Source organism: Entelurus aequoreus, linkage group LG09 (genome assembly GCF_033978785.1).
Source record: "Entelurus aequoreus isolate RoL-2023_Sb linkage group LG09, RoL_Eaeq_v1.1, whole genome shotgun sequence".
NCBI lineage: Eukaryota > Metazoa > Chordata > Actinopteri > Syngnathiformes > Syngnathidae > Entelurus > Entelurus aequoreus.
In genome coordinates this window covers 67,980,246-68,001,137 of record NC_084739.1, presented here as the reverse complement: position 1 = coordinate 68,001,137, position 20,892 = coordinate 67,980,246, and the positions used below count along the sequence as shown (strand labels likewise).

At 35.2% G+C, this 20,892-nt stretch overlaps 1 protein-coding gene across 9 annotated transcripts in view; it reads right to left on the bottom strand.

Annotated features, from left to right (window-relative positions):
• Positions 1 to 18,616, bottom strand: part of ccser2a (coiled-coil serine-rich protein 2a) — a 120,829-nt gene extending 102,213 nt beyond the window's left edge. For 7 of the 9 annotated variants that reach the window (XM_062059244.1, XM_062059248.1, XM_062059247.1 and 4 more), the window contains exons 1-2: positions 18,405 to 18,616; positions 18,020 to 18,297 (exon numbers count right to left, since the gene is read on the bottom strand). The gene's annotated coding sequence lies outside the window, so the exon portion shown is untranslated. Of the gene's footprint in view, positions 1 to 18,019 lie in introns of all 9 variants that reach the window. The other 2 variants (XM_062059245.1, XM_062059246.1) reach the window with 2 other exon arrangements.
• Positions 18,617 to 20,892: the final 2,276 nt, after the last annotated feature.

Sequence of the window (20,892 nt, the reverse complement as noted above, 5' to 3'; positions counted from 1 at the left end):
TCAGACTGAGGGCGGTGAGTCTTCTAGTTCTTCTCAAAGTTTCTATGCAAGTGGCTGGACCACTTCCTGTTCACATTGTTCGTGTTGTAGGAAAGTGGTGCAGCACACCCCGCAGAGGTGTGGTGGGGGTTTGAATGAATTCGTCTTTAAAGGTGAGGGGAAATGTGCACCAGCTAACTGCTATGATAACATCTCCATGTAGCACTAGTCTATATCTGTGGAGACAAACTTGTTTTTACTGAGGGCCACATTGCAATAATGACTGCCATCTGAGTGAAAATATATAAATATAAACATGTAATAGCCATCCATCCATCCATTTTCTACCGCTTGTCCCTCTCAGGGTCATGTAATAGCCACGTAAGACCATTTGCAAAGGAAACCGTCTTCAAATAATGTAAGTTTTACTTTCACATTCACAGGTAACTTGCTTTGAAATGATAAAACAGGCTGACAAGAAGATTAAACATTAAACCATGTTGCGATCTACATTAAACCATGTTGCGATCTACATTAAACCATGTTGCGATCTACATTAAACCATGTTGCGATCTACATTAAACCATATTGCGATCTACATTAAACCATGTAGCGATCTACATTAAACCATGTTGCAGTCTACATTAAACCATGTTGCGATCTACATTAAACCATGTTGCAGTCTACATTAAACCATGTTGCGATCTACATTAAACCATGTTGCGATCTACATTAAACCATGTTGCGATCTACATTAAACCATGTTGCGATCTACATTAAACCATGTTGCGATCTACATTAAACCATGTTGCGGTCTACATTAAACCATGTTGCGATCTACATTAAACCATGTTGCGATCTACATTAAACCATGTTGCGATCTACATTAAACCATGTTGCGGTCTACATTAAACCATGTTGCGGTCTACATTAAACCATGTTGCGGTCTACATTAAACCATGTGGCGATCTACATTAAACCATGTTGCCGTCCACATTAAACAATGTGGCGGTCTACATTAAACAATGTTGCGGTCCACATTAAACCATGTGGAGGCCTACCTTAAACCACGTTGCGGCCTAACTTGAACCATGTTGCGGCCCACATTAAACCATGTCGCGGCCTACCTTAAACCACGTGGCGGTCTACATTAAACCATGTTGCGGTCTACATTAAACCATGTTGCGGTCTACATTAAACCACGTGGCGGTCTACATTAAACCACGTTGCCGTCCACATTAAACAATGTGGCGGTCTACATTAAACCACGTTGCCGTCCACATTAAACAATGTGGCGGTCCACATTAAACCATGAGGCGGTCTACATTAAACCACGTGGCGGTCTACATTAAACCACGTGGCGGTCTACCTTCAACCACGTGGCGGCCTACCTTCAACCACGTGGCGGCCTACCTTCAACGACGTGGCGGCCTACCTTCAACGACGTGGCGGCCTACCTTCAACGACGTGGCGGCCTACCTTCAACGACGTGGCGGCCTACCTTCAACGACGTGGCGGCCTACCTTCAACGACGTGGCGGCCTACCTTCAACGACGTGGCGGCCTATCTTCAACGATGTGGCGACCTATCTTCAACGATGTGGCGGCCTACCTTAAACGATGTCGCGGCTTACCTTAAACGATGTCGCGGCCCACCTTAAACGATGTCGTGGCTTACCTTAAACGATGTCGCGGCCTACCTTCAACGATGTGGCGGCCTACCTTCAACGATGTTGCGGCCTACCTTCAACGATGTGGCGGCCTACCTTCAACGATGTGGCGGCCTACCTTCAACGATGTGGCGGCCTACCTTCAACGATGTGGCGGCCTACCTTCAACGATGTGGCGGCCTACCTTCAACGATGTCGCGGCCTACCTTCAACGATGTGGCGGCCTACCTTCAACGATGTGGCGGCCTACCTTCAACGATGTCGTGGCCTACCTTCAACGATGTCGTGGCCTACCTTCAACGATGTGGCGGCCTACCTTAAACGATGTCGCGGCCTACCTTCAACGATGTGGCGGCCTATCTTCAACGATGTGGCGGCCTATCTTCAACGATGTGGCGGCCTATCTTCAACGATGTGGCGGCCTACCTTAAACGATGTCGCGGCTTACCTTAAACGATGTCGCGGCCCACCTTAAACGATGTCGCGGCTTACCTTAAACGATGTCGCGGCCTACCTTCAACGATGTCGTGGCCTATCTTCAACGATGTGGCGGCCTACCTTAAACGATGTCGCGGCTTACCTTAAACGATGTCGCGGCCCACCTTAAACGATGTCGCGGCTTACCTTAAACGATGTCGCGGCCCACCTTAAACGATGTTGCGGCTTACCTTAAACGATGTCGCGGCCTACCTTCAACGATGTCGTGGCCTATCTTCAACGATGTCGTGGCCTATCTTCAACGATGTGGCAGCCTACCTTCAACGATGTCGTGGCCTATCTTCAACGATGTGGCGGCCTACCTTCAACGATGTGGCGGCCTACCTTCAACGATGTGGTGGCCTACCTTCAACGATGTGGCGGCCTACCTTCAACGATGTCGCGGCCTACCTTAAACAATGTCGCGGCTTACCTTAAACGATGTCGCGGCCCACATTAAACGATGTTGCGGCTTACCTTAAACGATGTCGCGGCCTACCTTAAACAATGTCGCGGCTTACCTTAAACGATGTCGCGGCCCACATTAAACGATGTCGCGGCTTACCTTAAACGATGTCGCGGCCCACATTAAACAATGTCGCGGCTTACCTTAAACAATGTCGCGGCTTACCTTAAACGATGTCGCGGCCTACCTTAAACAATGTCGCGGCTTACCTTAAACGATGTCGCGGCCCACATTAAACGATGTCACGGCTTACCTTAAACGATGTCGCGGCCCACATTAAACGATGTCGCGGCTTACCTTAAGCGATGTCGCGGCTTACCTTAACCGATGTCGCGGCCTCACCTTAAACGATGTCGCGGCCCACCTTAAACGATGTGGCGGCCTACCTTCAACGATGTGGCGGCCTACCTTCAACGATGTTGCGGCCTACCTTCAACGATGTGGCGGCCTACCTTCAACGATGTCGCGGGCTACCTTAAACAATGTCACGGCTTACCTTAAACGATGTCGCGGCCCACATTAAACGATGTTGCGGCTTACCTTAAACGATGTCGCGGCCTACCTTAAACAATGTCACGGCTTACCTTAAACGATGTCGCGGCCTACCTTAAACAATGTCGCGGCTTACCTTAAACGATGTCGCGGCCCACATTAAACGATGTCGCGGCTTACCTCAAACGATGTCGCGGCCCACATTAAACAATGTCGCGGCTTACCTTAAACGATGTCGCGGCTTACCTTAAACGATGTCGCGGCCTACCTTAAACAATGTCGCGGCTTACCTTAAACGATGTCGCGGCCCACATTAAACGATGTCGCGGCTTACCTCAAACGATGTCGCGGCCCACATTAAACAATGTCGCGGCTTACCTTAAACAATGTCGCGGCTTACCTTAAACGATGTCGCGGCCTACCTTAAACGATGTCGCGGCTTACCTTAAACGATGTCGCGGCCTACTGTAAACGATGTGGCCCCAGGCCTCGAGTTTGACACCTGTGGTCGACATGCTACAATCGTGGCATAGAAACTGGAGTTCAGAAGTTTCAAATAGATTTTTGAAAAAGACATCAAAGCAGCAGCTCCTTCCTCTGTTCCAATAAGACAAATGGTCATACGCTGCAAGAATCCACGCACGTCCTATTCCAAGTCTTGTAACGTGGACGCTGGAGATGAATGAGAAGCGGTCAGTTTAGCTCCAATGTCAGACCACATGCAGAGTACAGGAGGTCAAGGAGGTCAGAGAAAAGTGTAACGCTAACCCACCACAAGCCTTCTGGTCTTTGCACCAACCTGTGACCATCATCATCCTGCATGACCTCATCTCTGCTTCCTCTCACCAGCACATACCTCCACGTCTACACCAAACACGTTTGAGTGTATAATGCACAACACTGTGATAGGACCGCAATCTGTACTGAGTGAAAGACATGAACAATCATATTACAGTATCTGTAAAGTATGACTTCATGTTTTGTTTGTACACAGCTAGCCAGACAATGTAGTTGTGATAACACGAATGACGTGCTGCGTGTATCATTATTACTATAAAGTGACTTACTCAATGGACGGTTGTGCCTTTGGTCCAACTGGACCAGGGGTCACCAACCTTTTTGAAAGCAAGAGCTACTTCTTGGGTACTGATTAATGCGAAGGGCTACCAGTTTGAGACACACTTAAATAAATTGCCAGAAATAGCCAATTTGCTCAATTTACCTTTAACTCGGTGTTATTATTAATAATTAATGATAATTACACTTAATTGAACGGTTTAAAAGAGGACAAAGCACAAAAAAAATGACAATTAAATTTTGAAACATAGTTTATCTTCAATTTTGACTCTTTAAAATTCAAAATTCAACCGAAAAAAAGAAGAGAAAAACTAGCTAATTCGAATCTTTTGGAAAAAAAATTAAAAAATAATTTATGGAACATCATTAGTAATTTTTCCTGATTAAGATTAATTTTAGGATTTTGATTACATGTTTTAAATAGGTTAAAATCCAATCTACACTTTGTTAGAATATATAACAAATTGGACCAAGCTATATTTCTAACAAAGACAAGTCGTTATTTCTTCTACATTTTCCAGAACAAAAATTTTAAAAGAAATTCAAAAGACTTTGAAATAAGATTTAAATTTGATTCTACAGATTTTCTAGATTTGCCAGAATAATTTTTTTGAATTTTAATCATAATAAGTTTGAAGAAATATTTCACAAATATATTTTTCGTCGAAAAAACAGAAGCTAAAATGAAGAATTAAATTAAAATGTATTTATTATTTTTTACAATAAAACAAATACATTTACTTCAACATTGATTTAAATTGTCAGGAAAGAAGAGGAAGGAATTTAAAAGGTAAAAAGGTATATGTGTTTAAAAATCCTAAAATCATTTTTAAGGTTGTATTTTTTCTCTAAAATTGTCTTTCTGAAAGTTATAAGAAGCAAAGTAAAAAAATTAATGAATTTATTTAAACAAGTGAAGACCAAGTCTTTAAAATAATTTCTTGGATTTTCAAATTCTATTTGAGTTTTGTCTCTCTTAGAATTAAAAATGTCGGGCAAAGCGAGACCAGCTTGCTAGTAAATAAATACCATTTAAAAAATAGATGCAGCTCACTGGTAAGTGCTGCTATTTGAGCTATTTTTAGAACAGACCAGCGGGCTACTCATCTGGTCCTTACGGGCCACCTGGTGCCCGCGGGCACCGCGTTGGTGACCCCTGAACTGGACCAAAGGCACAACGTTTCAGACGTTTTTCCTGAATTATTTGGGTAAGCACTCCATTTATGTCGAACTAGCTTGTCTCCACATTTATAGAGTTGTCACTTTCACCTCACTCTCTCGGCTTCCGTCTGCTCCCACGTTTCACCCTCTACTTTGTGCTCTCTTCTATAAGCAGCGGTTCATCCTCCGTGTATTCAGCTTCAAAAAGATAAGGTCGTGAATCCTCATTGGTCTATAAATAGTCGTCTTTGTTGTCTGTTACCAAGTCTGCCATGAATAGAAAACACTCGCGTTTGGCTGCGGGAGGTCAGAAGTGCGCTGCTGTGGAAACGGAAATAAATGCACCAAAGTACTAGTTCCGGCTGTGCATAAAATGATCAAAATACGGTAAATATTAAACATAATACATATTATTATTTTTATGAAGGTGTCTGTGACTACATTATATATACGTGCAGTGTGTATATGGGGTGAGTTTTCCTTGCCCGTATGTGGGCTCTGCACCGAGGATGTCGTTGTGGCTTGTACAACCCTTTGAGACACTTGTAATTTAGGGCTATATAAATAAACATTGATTGATTGATTGTACATATTACATATTGTTATGAAGGTGTCTGTTACTACATTATATATATACTTGCAGTGTGTATATTGTACATATTACATATTGTTATGAAGGTGTCTGTTACTACATTATATATATACTTGCAGTGTGTATATTGTACATATTACATATTGTTATGAAGGTGTCTGTTACAACATTATATATATATATACTTGCAGTGTGTATATTGTACATATTACATATTGTTATGAAGGTGTCTGTTACTACATTATATATATATACTTGCAGTGTGTATATTGTACATATTACATATTGTTATGAAGGTGTCTGGTACTACATTATATATATAATTGCAGTGTGTATATTGTACATATTACATATTGTTATGAAGGTGTCTGTTGCTACATTATATATATACTTGCAGTGTGTATATTGTACATATTACATATTGTTATGAAGGTGTCTGTTACTACATTATATATATAATTGCAGTGTGTATATTGTACATATTACATATTGTTATGAAGGTGTCTGTTACTACATCATATATATATATACTTGCAGTGTGTATATTGTACATATTACATATTGTTATGAAGGTGTCTGTTACAACATTATATATATATATATATACTTGCAGTGTGTATATTGTACATATTACATATTGTTATGAAGGTGTCTGTTACTACATTATATATATATATATACTTGCAGTGTGTATATTGTGCATATTACATATTGTTATGAAGGTGTCTGTTACTACATTATATATATACTTGCAGTGTGTATATTGTACATATTACATATTGTTATGAAGGTGTCTGTTACTGCATTATATATATACTTGCAGTGTGTATATTGTACATATTACATATTGTTATGAAGGTGTCTGTTACTACATTATATATATATACTTGCAGTGTGTATATTGTACATATTACATATTGTTATGAAGGTGTCTGTTACTACATTATATATATACTTGCAGTGTGTATATTGTACATATTACATATTGTTATGAAGGTGTCTGTTATTACATTATATATATACTTGCAGTGTGTATATTGTACATATTACATATTGTTATGAAGGTGTCTGTTACTACATTATATATATATATATACTTGCAGTGTGTATATTGTACATATTACATATTGTTATGAAGGTGTCTGTTACTACATTATATATATACTTGCAGTGTGTATATTGTACATATTACATATTGTTATGAAGGTGTCTGTTACTAAATTATATATATACTTGCAGTGTGTATATTGTACATATTACATATTGTTATGAAGGTGTCTGTTACTACATTATATATATATATACTTGCAGTGTGTATATTGTACATATTACATATTATTATGAAGGTGTCTGTTACTACATTATATATATACTTGCAGTGTGTATATTGTACATATTACATATTGTTATGAAGGTGTCTGTTGCTACATTATATATATACTTGCAGTGTGTATATTGTACATATTACATATTGTTATGAAGGTGTCTGTTACTACATTATATATGTATACTTGCAGTGTGTATATTGTACATATTACATATTGTTATGAAGGTGTCTGTTACTACATTATATATATACTTGCAGTGTGTATATTGTACATATTACATATTGTTATGAAGGTGTCTGTTACTACATTATATATATATACTTGCAGTGTGTATATTGTACATATTACATATTGTTATGAAGGTGTCTGTTACTACATTATATATATATACTTGCAGTGTGTATATTGTACATATTACATATTGTTATGAAGGTGTCTGTTACTACATTATATATATACTTGCAGTGTGTATATTGTACATATTACATATTGTTATGAAGGTGTCTGTTGCTACATTATATATATAGTTGCAGTGTGTATATTGTACATATTACATATTGTTATGAAGGTGTCTGTTACTACATTATATATTTATATGTATATATGTATATTGTACATATTACATATTGTTATGAAGGTGTCTGTTACTACATTATATATATATACTTGCAGTGTGTATATTGTACATATTACATATTGTTATGAAGGTGTCTGTTACTACATTATATATATATACTTGCAGTGTGTATATTGTACATATTACATATTGTTATGAAGGTGTCTGTTACTACATTATATATATATATACTTGCAGTGTGTATATTGTACATATTACATATTGTTATGAAGGTGTGTGTTACTACATTATATATATACTTGCAGTGTGTATATTGTACATATTACATATTGTTATGAAGGTGTCTGTTACTACATTATATATATACTTGCAGTGTGTATATTGTACATATTACATATTGTTATGAAGGTGTCTGTTACTACATTATATATATATATACTTGCAGTGTGTATATTGTACATATTACATATTGTTATGAAGGTGTCTGTTACTACATTATATATATACTTGCAGTGTGTATATTGTACATATTACATATTGTTATGAAGGTGTCTGTTACTAAATTATATATATACTTGCAGTGTGTATATTGTACATATTACATATTGTTATGAAGGTGTCTGTTACTACATTATATATATATACTTGCAGTGTGTATATTGTACATATTACATATTATTATGAAGGTGTCTGTTACTACATTATATATATACTTGCAGTGTGTATATTGTACATATTACATATTGTTATGAAGGTGTCTGTTGCTACATTATATATATACTTGCAGTGTGTATATTGTACATATTACATATTGTTAAGAAGGTGTCTGTTACTACATTATATATGTATACTTGCAGTGTGTATATTGTACATATTACATATTGTTATGAAGGTGTCTGTTACTACATTATATATATACTTGCAGTGTGTATATTGTACATATTATATATTGTTATGAAGGTGTCTGTTACTACATTATATATATATATACTTGCAGTGTGTTTATTGTACATATTACATATTGTTGTGAAGGTGTCTGTTACTACATTATATATATATATACTTGCAGTGTGTATATTGTACATATTACATATTGTTATGAAGGTGTCTGTTACTACATTATATATATATACTTGCAGTGTGTATATTGTACATATTACATATTGTTATGAAGGTGTCTGTTACTACATTATATATATACTTGCAGTGTGAATATTGTACATATTACATATTGTTATGAAGGTGTCTGTTACTACATTATATATATATATACTTGCAGTGTGTATATTGTACATATTACATATTGTTATGAAGGTGTCTGTTACTACATTATATATATACTTGCAGTGTGTATATTGTACATATTACATATTGTTATGAAGGTGTCTGTTACTAAATTATATATATACTTGCAGTGTGTATATTGTACATATTACATATTGTTATGAAGGTGTCTGTTACTACATTATATATATATACTTGCAGTGTGTATATTGTACATATTACATATTATTATGAAGGTGTCTGTTACTACATTATATATATACTTGCAGTGTGTATATTGTACATATTACATATTGTTATGAAGGTGTCTGTTGCTACATTATATACATACTTGCAGTGTGTATATTGTACATATTACATATTGTTAAGAAGGTGTCTGTTACTACATTATATATGTATACTTGCAGTGTGTATATTGTACATATTACATATTGTTATGAAGGTGTCTGTTACTACATTATATATATACTTGCAGTGTGTATATTGTACATATTATATATTGTTATGAAGGTGTCTGTTACTACATTATATATATATATACTTGCAGTGTGTTTATTGTACATATTACATATTGTTGTGAAGGTGTCTGTTACTACATTATATATATATATACTTGCAGTGTGTATATTGTACATATTACATATTGTTATGAAGGTGTCTGTTACTACATTATATATATATACTTGCAGTGTGTATATTGTACATATTACATATTGTTATGAAGGTGTCTGTTACTACATTATATATATACTTGCAGTGTGAATATTGTACATATTACATATTGTTATGAAGGTGTCTGTTACTACATTATATATATACTTGCAGTGTGTATATTGTACATATTACATATTGTTATGAAGGTGTCTGTTGCTACATTATATATATACTTGCAGTGTGTATATTGTACATATTACATATTGTTATGAAGGTGTCTGTTACTACATTATATATATACTTGCAGTGTGTATATTGTACATATTACATATTGTTATGAAGGTGTCTGTTACTACATTATATATATACTTGCAGTGTGTATATTGTACACATTACATATTGTTATGAAGGTGTCTGTTACTACATTATATATATACTTGCAGTGTGTATATTGTACATATTACATATTGTTATGAAGGTGTCTGTTACTACATTATATATATACTTGCAGTGTGTATATTGTACATATTATATATTGTTATGAAGGTGTCTGTTACTACATTATATATATATATATACTTGCAGTGTGTTTATTGTACATATTACATATTGTTATGAAGGTGTCTGTTACTACATTATATATATATATATACTTGCAGTGTGTATATTGTACATATTACATATTGTTATGAAGGTGTCTGTTACTACATTATATATATACTTGCAGTGTGTATATTGTACATATTACATATTGTTATGAAGGTGTCTGTTACTACATTATATATATACTTGCAGTGTGTATATTGTACATATTATATATTGTTATGAAGGTGTCTGTTACTACATTATATATATATATATATACTTGCAGTGTGTATATTGTACATATTACATATTGTTAAGAAGGTGTCTGTTACTACATTATATATGTATACTTGCAGTGTGTATATTGTACATATTACATATTGTTATGAAGGTGTCTGTTACTACATTATATATATACTTGCAGTGTGTATATTGTACATATTATATATTGTTATGAAGGTGTCTGTTACTACATTATATATATATATACTTGCAGTGTGTTTATTGTACATATTACATATTGTTGTGAAGGTGTCTGTTACTACATTATATATATATATACTTGCAGTGTGTATATTGTACATATTACATATTGTTATGAAGGTGTCTGTTACTACATTATATATATATACTTGCAGTGTGTATATTGTACATATTACATATTGTTATGAAGGTGTCTGTTACTACATTATATATATACTTGCAGTGTGAATATTGTACATATTACATATTGTTATGAAGGTGTCTGTTACTACATTATATATATATATACTTGCAGTGTGTATATTGTACATATTACATATTGTTATGAAGGTGTCTGTTACTACATTATATATATACTTGCAGTGTGTATATTGTACATATTACATATTATTATGAAGGTGTCTGTTACTACATTATATATATACTTGCAGTGTGTATATTGTACATATTACATATTGTTATGAAGGTGTCTGTTACTACATTATATATATATACTTGCAGTGTGTATATTGTACATATTACATATTGTTATGAAGGTGTCTGTTACTACATTATATATATACTTGCAGTGTGTATATTGTACATATTATATATTGTTATGAAGGTGTCTGTTACTACATTATATATATATATAGTTGCAGTGTGTTTATTGTACATATTACATATTGTTATGAAGGTGTCTGTTACTACATTATATATATATATACTTGCAGTGTGTATATTGTACATATTATGTTTGGTTCCCACAGCACGGAGCTCTGTACTCTTGTAAAAAGTCGAAAGACCAGCAAGCCAGCAGACAGACAACAACAAGTGAGAGGGGGGGGGGGGGGGGGGGTCTCTCGCAGGCTGGAGCTGAGGTGCTCAGCTGTTAGTTTGGGGAATGAAATTGTCAGATAGTAAAAAAAAGAAAACACTGCCAGCCAAGGTGGCGCTGTAGAGCCCGAGCCAACAGGTGTGTCCAGAACCCCCCACACGGTGCATGTCTATTAGGGCATGTCTGGCCTGGAACACACCACATTTACTTGTGCGTCTGACTGACAGCGGCTTAAGTGCGGCTCCAAAAATACAGATAGGAGGTGTCAAATAGAACTCCTGCCTGCTGGGTTTGTCTAAGTCAGGCCCGGGCAATTCTTTTGACTCGGGGGCCACATTTAGAGAAAAAACATGTGTCTGGGGGCCGGTATATCTACAAAACCTCACAATAATGTCTGATTGAATGCTAAAAACGTTATGACAGACCGCCTATAAAAAACGTAAGGGAATTTTAGATTTTTCTATGAAGGATAAAACACTGAGTATTGACAAAATATGGACATCACACCCCCTTTCCATCGACATATTTTACAATCAAGTGAAACGCAACCAAAATGTAACAAACGGTGAAATATGAACGTGAAGGGTATAAAATGAACCCACCGACAATCTGATGAATTTGATACATCGCAAAGCTTGAGAACTTTGTCGTGAAAATCTCCTTTCGCGTCTGTGGAAACGCTTCCCGCCCACACTGCTTGGTGCCATAGTAACTAATTAGATGACCATAGTAACTAATTAGATGACCATAGTAACTAATAAGATTACCATTGTAACTCATTTGATTACCATAGTAACTAATTGGATGACCATAGTAACTAATTAGATGACCATAGTAACTAATTAGATGGCCATTGTAACTAATTAGATGACCATAGTAACTAATTAGATTACCATTGTAACTAATTAGATTACCACAGTAACTAATTAGATGACCATAGTAACTAATCAGATTACCACTGTAACTAATTCGATTACCATAGTAACTAATTAGACTATCATAGTAACTAATTAGATTACCATTGTAACTAATTAGATTACCATTGTAACTAATTAGATTACCATAGTAACTAATTGTATGACCATTGTAACTAATTCGATGACCATAGTAACTAATTGGATTACCATTGTAACTAATGAGATTACCACTGTAACTAATTACATTACTATAGTAACTAATTAGATGATCATATTAACTAATTAGATTACCATTGTAACTAATTAGATGACCATAGTAACTAATTAGATTACCATTGTAACTAATTAGATTACCATAGTAACTAATTAGATGACCATAGTAACTCATTAGATTACCATTGTAACTAATTAGATTACTATAGTAACTAATTACATGATCATAGTAACTAATTCGATTACCACTGTAACCATTTCAATTACTATAGTAACTAATTAGATGACCATAGTAACTAATTAGATTACCATTGTAACTAATTAGATGACCATAGTAACTAATTAGATTACCATAGTAACTAATTAGATTACTATAGTAACTAATTAGATTACCATTGTAACTAATTAGATTACATTGTAACTAATTAGATGACCATAGTAACTAATTAGATTACCGTAGTAACTAATTAGATTACTATAGTAACTAATTAGATGATCATAGTAACTAATTAGATTACCATAGTAACTAATTAGATTACTATAGTAACTAATTAGATGATCATAGTAACTAATTAGATTACCATAGTAACTAATTAGATTACCATAGTAACTAATTAGATGATCATAGTAACTAATTAGATTACCATAGTAACTAGTTAGATGACCATAGTAACTAATTAGATTACCATTGTAACTAATTAGATTACTATAGTAACTAATTAGATTACCATTGTAACTAATTAGTTTACCATAGTAACTAATTCAATGACAATAGTTACTAATTAGATGACCATAGTAACTAATTAGATTGCCGTTGTAACTAATTAGATGACCATAGTAACTAATTAGATGACCATAGTAACTAATTAGATTACCATAGTAACTAATTAGATTACTATAGTAACTAATTAGATGATCATAGTAACTAATTAGATTACCATTGTAACTAATTTGATTACATTGTAACTAGTTAGATGACCATAGTAACTAATTAGATTACCATAGTAACTAATTAGATTACTATAGTAACTAATTAGATGATCATAGTAACTAATTAGATTACCATAGTAACAAATTCAATTACTATAGTAACTAATTAGATGATCATAGTAACTAATTAGATTACCATAGTAACTAATTAGATTGCCATAGTAACTAATTAGATGATCATAGTAACTAATTATATTACCATAGTAACTAATTAGATTACCATAGTAACGAATTAGATTACCATAGTAACTAATTAGATGATCATAGTAACTAATTAGATTACCATAGTAACTAATTAGATTACCATGGTAACTAATTAGATGATCATAGTAACTAATTAGATTACCATAGTAACTAATTAGATTACCATAGTAACTAATTAGATGATCATAGTAACTAATTAGATTACCATAGTAACTAATTAGATTACCATAGTAACTAATTAGATGATCATAGTAACTAATTAGATTACCATAGTAACTAATTAGATTACCATAGTAACTGGTATATCATCCATAAGTGCAGATTCCAAGCATAGAAAGACTTAGTATAGTTGAAGACTTCTGGTCATTAGAAAAGATGAGTGCACATCATAATGGCAGCTACACTTTACATCTTAAAGATGTCAAATAATGATTTGGGAATGTCCGGCGGGCCAGATTGAAAAGCTCAACGGGCCGCATGTGGCCCCGCAGGCCTTCATTTGCCCAGGTCTGGTCTAAGTCCACCAGGTGAGGGCATGGGAGTCATCTTTAGTTACACTTTAATCACCACACGCGCCAGAAGTCTCATATGTGGAATTATGAGGCGCTTTGTGCTACGGACTGGAGCAAAGTACACTAAAACACTAAAAAAAAAAATGCAGTAAAAGAGCTACTAAATTGACATTGCGCTAGTAATTCTTGCAGTTGTGAAAGTACAACTGCATGACATAGAACGCCTTTGCTGACCTTGTGTAGCTTCTTCTCATAGGACATATTAAAAACCTTTTTAACCCTTTTAACACATTTTACTCTCTTGTTGTTGCAATGACAACAGTTGTAATGCTAATCATGCTAGTCCACTTAAGTGACAGGTGAGTTCATGTAAAAAAAAAAACATATTTATGTATCATTTTAAAGCAGGGCTGGAAAAAAATGTACAACTCATGTGGTTAATTACAACAAATTTGCATTAATCATGTAGACCAGGGGTGTCAAACGTACGGCCCGGGGGCCGGATCAGGCCCGTAAACAGGTTTTAGCCGGCCCGCGGGATGAGTTTGCTAAGTATAAAAATGTACCTGAAATTTATGAATGAAAGAAACAGCTGTTTTAAATGTGTCCACTGGATGTCGCAATAGCAATTCTTTGTATCGTTGTAGATGATGCTATATATGTACAAAATAAACCACATAAGGTTAGTGCACCAGTCGAGGAAAATGATCAAACTACATAAATAACATACTGTAATTTGATATTGATATAAGTTTTTTATCTTGATAGATTGAAAATGAACACCAATGACTGATGAACATTACCATATAATTTATTCAGAAAATATAAGTAACAACAAATAAAGATAGAAGTCTATTAACTGCAACATGTAAGTGTAAAAAAAAAACAACAACATGATTTCTACAATTTCAGAATGTACTTGTTCTGTTTTTAAACAAAGAAAACAATCTGAAGTTTGTCTATATTTTTAAGTTATCGTGCCGTGATTTTACCAGTCCGGCCCACTTGGGAGTAGATTTTTCTCCGTGTGGCCCCCGATCTAAAATGAGTTTGACACCCCTGATGTAGACACTTAAAGTTAATAAAGCAATTTATTTTGACTGAACAAGCTTTTTTTACCTTTTACACAACCCAAAAGCAGTGAAGTTGTCACGTTGTGTGAATGGTAAATAAAGAGAGAATACAACAAATCCTTTTCAACTTATATTCAATTGAATAGACTGCAAAGACAAGATATTTCATGTTCACACTGACAAACTTTGGTATTTTTTGCAAATATTAGCTCACTTGGGATTTGTTGCCTGCGACATGTTTCAAAAAAGCTGGCACAAGTGGCAAAAAAGAGTGAGAAAGTCGAGGAATGCTCGTCAAAGACCTATTTGGAACATCCCACGGGTGAACAGGCTAATTGGGAACAGGTGGGTGCCATGATTGGGTGTAAAAGCAGCTTCCGTGAAATGCTCAGTCGTTCACAAACAAGGACGGGGGCGAGGGTCACCGCTTTGTCAACAAATGCCTGAGCAAATTGTTGAAGAACAACATTTCTCAACAAGGAATTTAGGGATTTCACCATCTACGCTCCGTAAAATCATCAAAAAGTTCAGAGAATCTGGAGAAATCACTGCACGTAAGCCATGATATTACGCACCTTGGATCCCTCAGGCGCTACTGCATCAAAAAGTGACATCAGTGTGTAAAGGATATCACCACATGGGCTCAGGAACACTTCAGAAAACCACTGTCAGTCGCTACATTTGTAAGTGCAAGTTAAAACTCTACTATGCAGAGCCAAAGCCATTTATCAACAACACCCAGAAACGTCGCCGGCTTCGCTGGGCCCGAGCTCATATAAGATGGACTGATGCAAAGTGGGAAAGTGTTCTGTGGTCTGACGAGTCCACATTTCAAATTGTTTTTTGGAAACTGTGGACGTTGTGTCCTCCGGACCAAAGAGGAAAATAAGCATCCGGATTGTTCTAGGGTGAAAGTGTAAAAGGCAGCATGTGTGATGGTATGGGGGTGTATTAGTGGCCAAGACATGGGTAACTTACACATCTGTGAAGGCACCATTAATGCTGAAAGGTACATACAGCTTTTGGAGCAACATATGTCGCCATCCAAGCAACGTTATCATGGACGCCCCTGCTTATTTCAACAAGACAATGCGGGTTCTAGACTGGCCTGCCTGTAGTCCAGACATTGAAGGCTAAAATATGAGAAGGGAGACTGTTGAACAACTTAAGCTGTACATCAAGCAAGAATGGGAAATAATTCCACTTCAAAAATGTGTCTCCTCAGTTCCCAAACCTTTACTGAGTGTTGTTAAAAGGAAAGGCCATGTAACACACTGGTAAAAATGCCTTTTTTGACATGTGTTGCTGCCATTCAAGTCTAACTTCATGATTATTTGCAGAAAAATAAGAAAGTTTCTCAGTGTGAACATGAAATATCTTGTCTTTGCAGTCTATTCAATTGAATATAAGTTGAAAAGGATTTGTTGTATTCTCTTTTTATTGACCATTTACACAACGTGACAACTTCACTGCTTTTGTACCTTGTGATCAGATCAGTGCATACGTCAGTACAACAATGAGAAACCTAAATAGGACATGGCCTGGAGGGACAGATCATTACAGTTGGTGCAAATAAATGACACGCATTCAAGTAAAATATAAAAAAAAAACATTCCTGGGTGACACTCTGACAATAAAATTGCTTTTAGGTATAAATACTGAGGTGTTTTCTTCAGGAAATGTTAATTATGCAAGCTGTGATTAATCATGATGAATAGAAATTCCAAAATGTGATTATTTGATTGAAAAAAATAATGATTTGACAGAATAATTTTAAAGCAAAGTCGGGATGTGTCGGGTGAGACGGGTATGGTTTGTTGTGATCCCAATATGCGGACCACAGCGGGAGGCAGTGTGCAGGTAAAAAGGTATGTCATGCTTAAACCAACAATGAACAAAAGGGAAAGGCAATGGCTATCCAATGAACTGGCTACAAAGTAAACAAACAGAATGCTGGACGACAGCAAAAACTTACGGCGTCCACAAAGTATATCCGTACATGACACGACGATCGACAATGTCCACACAAAGAAGGATAGCAACAACGTAAATAGCCTTTCTTGCTAACACAAAGCGGGTGCGCGGAATAGCGCTCAAAGGAAGACATGAAACCGCAACAAAACAGGAAGGGCCACCAAAATAACAGCGCGAGACAAAAATTAAAGCACTACACACAGGAAAACGCCAACAAACTCAAAATATGTCACGACGACCTGGTGGAGTTTCATTTTTTGAACGTTTCCTGCTGGCGGTATGACTCTGGATTTATTTATTTTTATGAAAAAAAAAGTTATTTGCCTCAAAAAAGGTTGAAAAACACTGCATCAAGGACAAATAACAATTGAATTAAATTGAGTGACGTCATAAATCACAATAAATGTATGCATTTGGATTATTGCCATTTTAGTCACAGCATGGAACGTTAATCTTTGGAAGAGAAAAAAAGTTGACATAAATAAGGATAGTTACCTGGTTTAGTAGCAGACAGGAAGGTAGCAAACAGTCGGTTGTGATGCTAGCCAGGTTAGCTTGCACAAGTTAAATAAACAGCATTTCAAAAATATGAAGTTTGCGTCCATAGAAGTGTGGAAGGTCGTATGAATAAACTTGTGTAAAGAACCATGTAGATACCGGGAAGGCGTCAAAGTAGCAGCCCGGCGGCAGGCGGTGCTTCCCGGGCAAGACGAGGCTGTCCGGTCCGTTACCTCGTCAGCCGGGGACTGAGCGTCAAGTAAGGAAAAGACGTGCTAAAAAAACGAAAAATGCTCCACAATAAATCTTAACTTGTAGTTGTAGACAACCACCACTAATAGTAATAATAATAATAATAATAATAATAATAATAATTGACTACCTCCAACTACTAAGTGCGACCTCCGAAGACTTCTCTCACTCCCACGTTCTGTCCGGCTCCAGCGGGGCGGAGCACTAACCGTGATTTCTTCCACCTTGAAGTATTACAACATTTTCATCCAAAATGTTACTGTATTTACCACAAATATAATCATTAATGTAGCGGCGGGCAACATTTTTCCCCCGGTTTTGTTCGTTTTCCGGGAACGCCTTCTCGCTTGCCGTAGAGATGACGTCATCAGGAATGACCTGTTTTTGCTTCTTTTCTCTTTTTTTTTTTTTACTTTAAAGCAATACGTCGAAAAACGAGCTGGATAGTCTCAAATTCCGGAATCTAAAAATACATGCATAGAAAATGTGTGTTTTATCCAATATGTTACTGTGTTTAGCACAAATATAATAGATCATGTGATGTTATGAGTTAGGGAATGTTAGAACTACACTACCCAGCATGCAACAGTAGTGACGAGCATGAAGTGTTGTTGTTTGTCGCCGTGCCGGCAGCTACAATATGATTATGAGCGCGTTGTGTGAGTAAACGTTGAGAACTCAGCCAACACGCCTTGTCTGCATTATTTATAATTAGACAGACAACACATAATATAGCAGCGGCCACGTTTTTCCCCGGTTTTGTTCGTTTTCCGGGAACGCCTTCTCACTAGCCGTAGAGACGACGTCATCAGGAATGACTTTTTTTTTCTTTTTTTTTAGTTTAAAGCAATACATCAAAAAAAGAGCTGGATTAGTCTCAAATTCCGGATTATAAAAATACATGCATGGAAAATGTGTGTTTTACTGAATTATAGGATATGTAAGATAAGTAGCTAGTATTTTTGAGCTGAACCGAACTGAATTGGGAAAGTGTAACTGTCAGTTTTAACCACTAGAGGGAGGCATTTCACCTTGTTAATCAGGCGTTCTCTGAGATTTAGAGCCTCAGTTTAGTTATATTGTTGGATACTTTTTTTTACATGTAACTATTTTTTATTTTGTACTTCTAAGACTAAAAAAATTGTAAAAAAAAAATAAAATAAGTATACATACATTTTATATATATTTTATTTATAGAATGTTATTGTAGATATTACTTTGTTTTTTTTTTGTTGTGTCTTTCTTTTTGGGGGGGTGGTATTGGTGGGATATAAACAAAAATATTTTGACATTTAGGGCAGACAATAGATATATGATCTATGTGAATATGATGTAATGGATAGGAATGTCTGATGCTGGATGTCAATAAAAATAAAATGAAAAAATAAAATAAACATTGCCTTCTTTCTTTAGCTGTATTTATACCACATAAGATACCTTTGCTAAAAAAGGACAAAGGGTGGTTAGCTAGTCCGCATTGAAAATGTCAGGCTCCAATAGTATTGTTTTAGCTTCAACTTAAAACTTTTCCATTCAACATTACCAGGAACCTTTTTACCTGTTTCAAATAATTGGTGATCTGTGTTGTTATTGTTAATTCATCGAATTAAGGCTGACGACGTGTGAGGAGTGGTATGTTTTAACATTGCAGTAATGTTAATAAACTGACAATGTGCCATTATAGAGGTGGTATAGTGGTTTTCACTGAGGGCCACATGGCAATTATGTTTGGCCCCAGAGGGCCGCTTCTAACAGTCAATACTATTATTACACCATTTTTTTAATGCATTTTATTAGTTTTGTTGGGGTTTTTTTTAACTAAAATGTAAATAAAATATGGTAAGTTGCAATAATTTTACCTCAAAATGTAGTGTATATTACTGTAAATGGAAAAACAGTACTGCTGTTTTTATGGTAAAATATATATAAATTTTAAAAAAAGGCAGCTCAGTTGCCAGAATTTTACTGTAAAATGTACTTTTGTTTTTTACTGTAAATATAAATAAATTAATTAAAAACATTAAACTTTTGGCACCTGAGCTGTCAGTTTGTTTGTTTTATGACACAATTTTTTATGCCTTTTATGGGTATATTTTTTAAAAGCTAAAATGTAAAAAAAAAAAAAATATGGTAAGTTGCAATAATTTCACCTCAAAATGTAGTGTATATTACTGTCAATGGAAAAACTGTACTGCTGTTTTTATGGTTAAAAAATTTAAAAAAATTAAAAAAAAGCAGCTCAGTTGCCAGAATTTTACTGTAAAATCTACATTTGTTTTTTACTGTAAATAAAACAACTGCAATTTTACAGTCACATTTTGGCACCTGAGCTGCCAATTTGTTAGTTGTTGTTTTTTTAACAGCAAATCAACAAGTGTAGATAATTTGGTGTATTACTGTCAATGTCAAAACGGAACCAGAGTTTATTACGGTAAAGTTTTTTTCATTTATTAGAAAAATGCTGTAAAAACCCCAGTAAATTTCACAATTTGACCATGAAATCTATTGATACTTTTACATTGCACAATTTGATGGATAACTTGCTTTGAAATCATCATTATTAGTATTTATTTCTATTTAAAAACGTTTGGAGTGTTTTAGCATACATTTTTGCATAA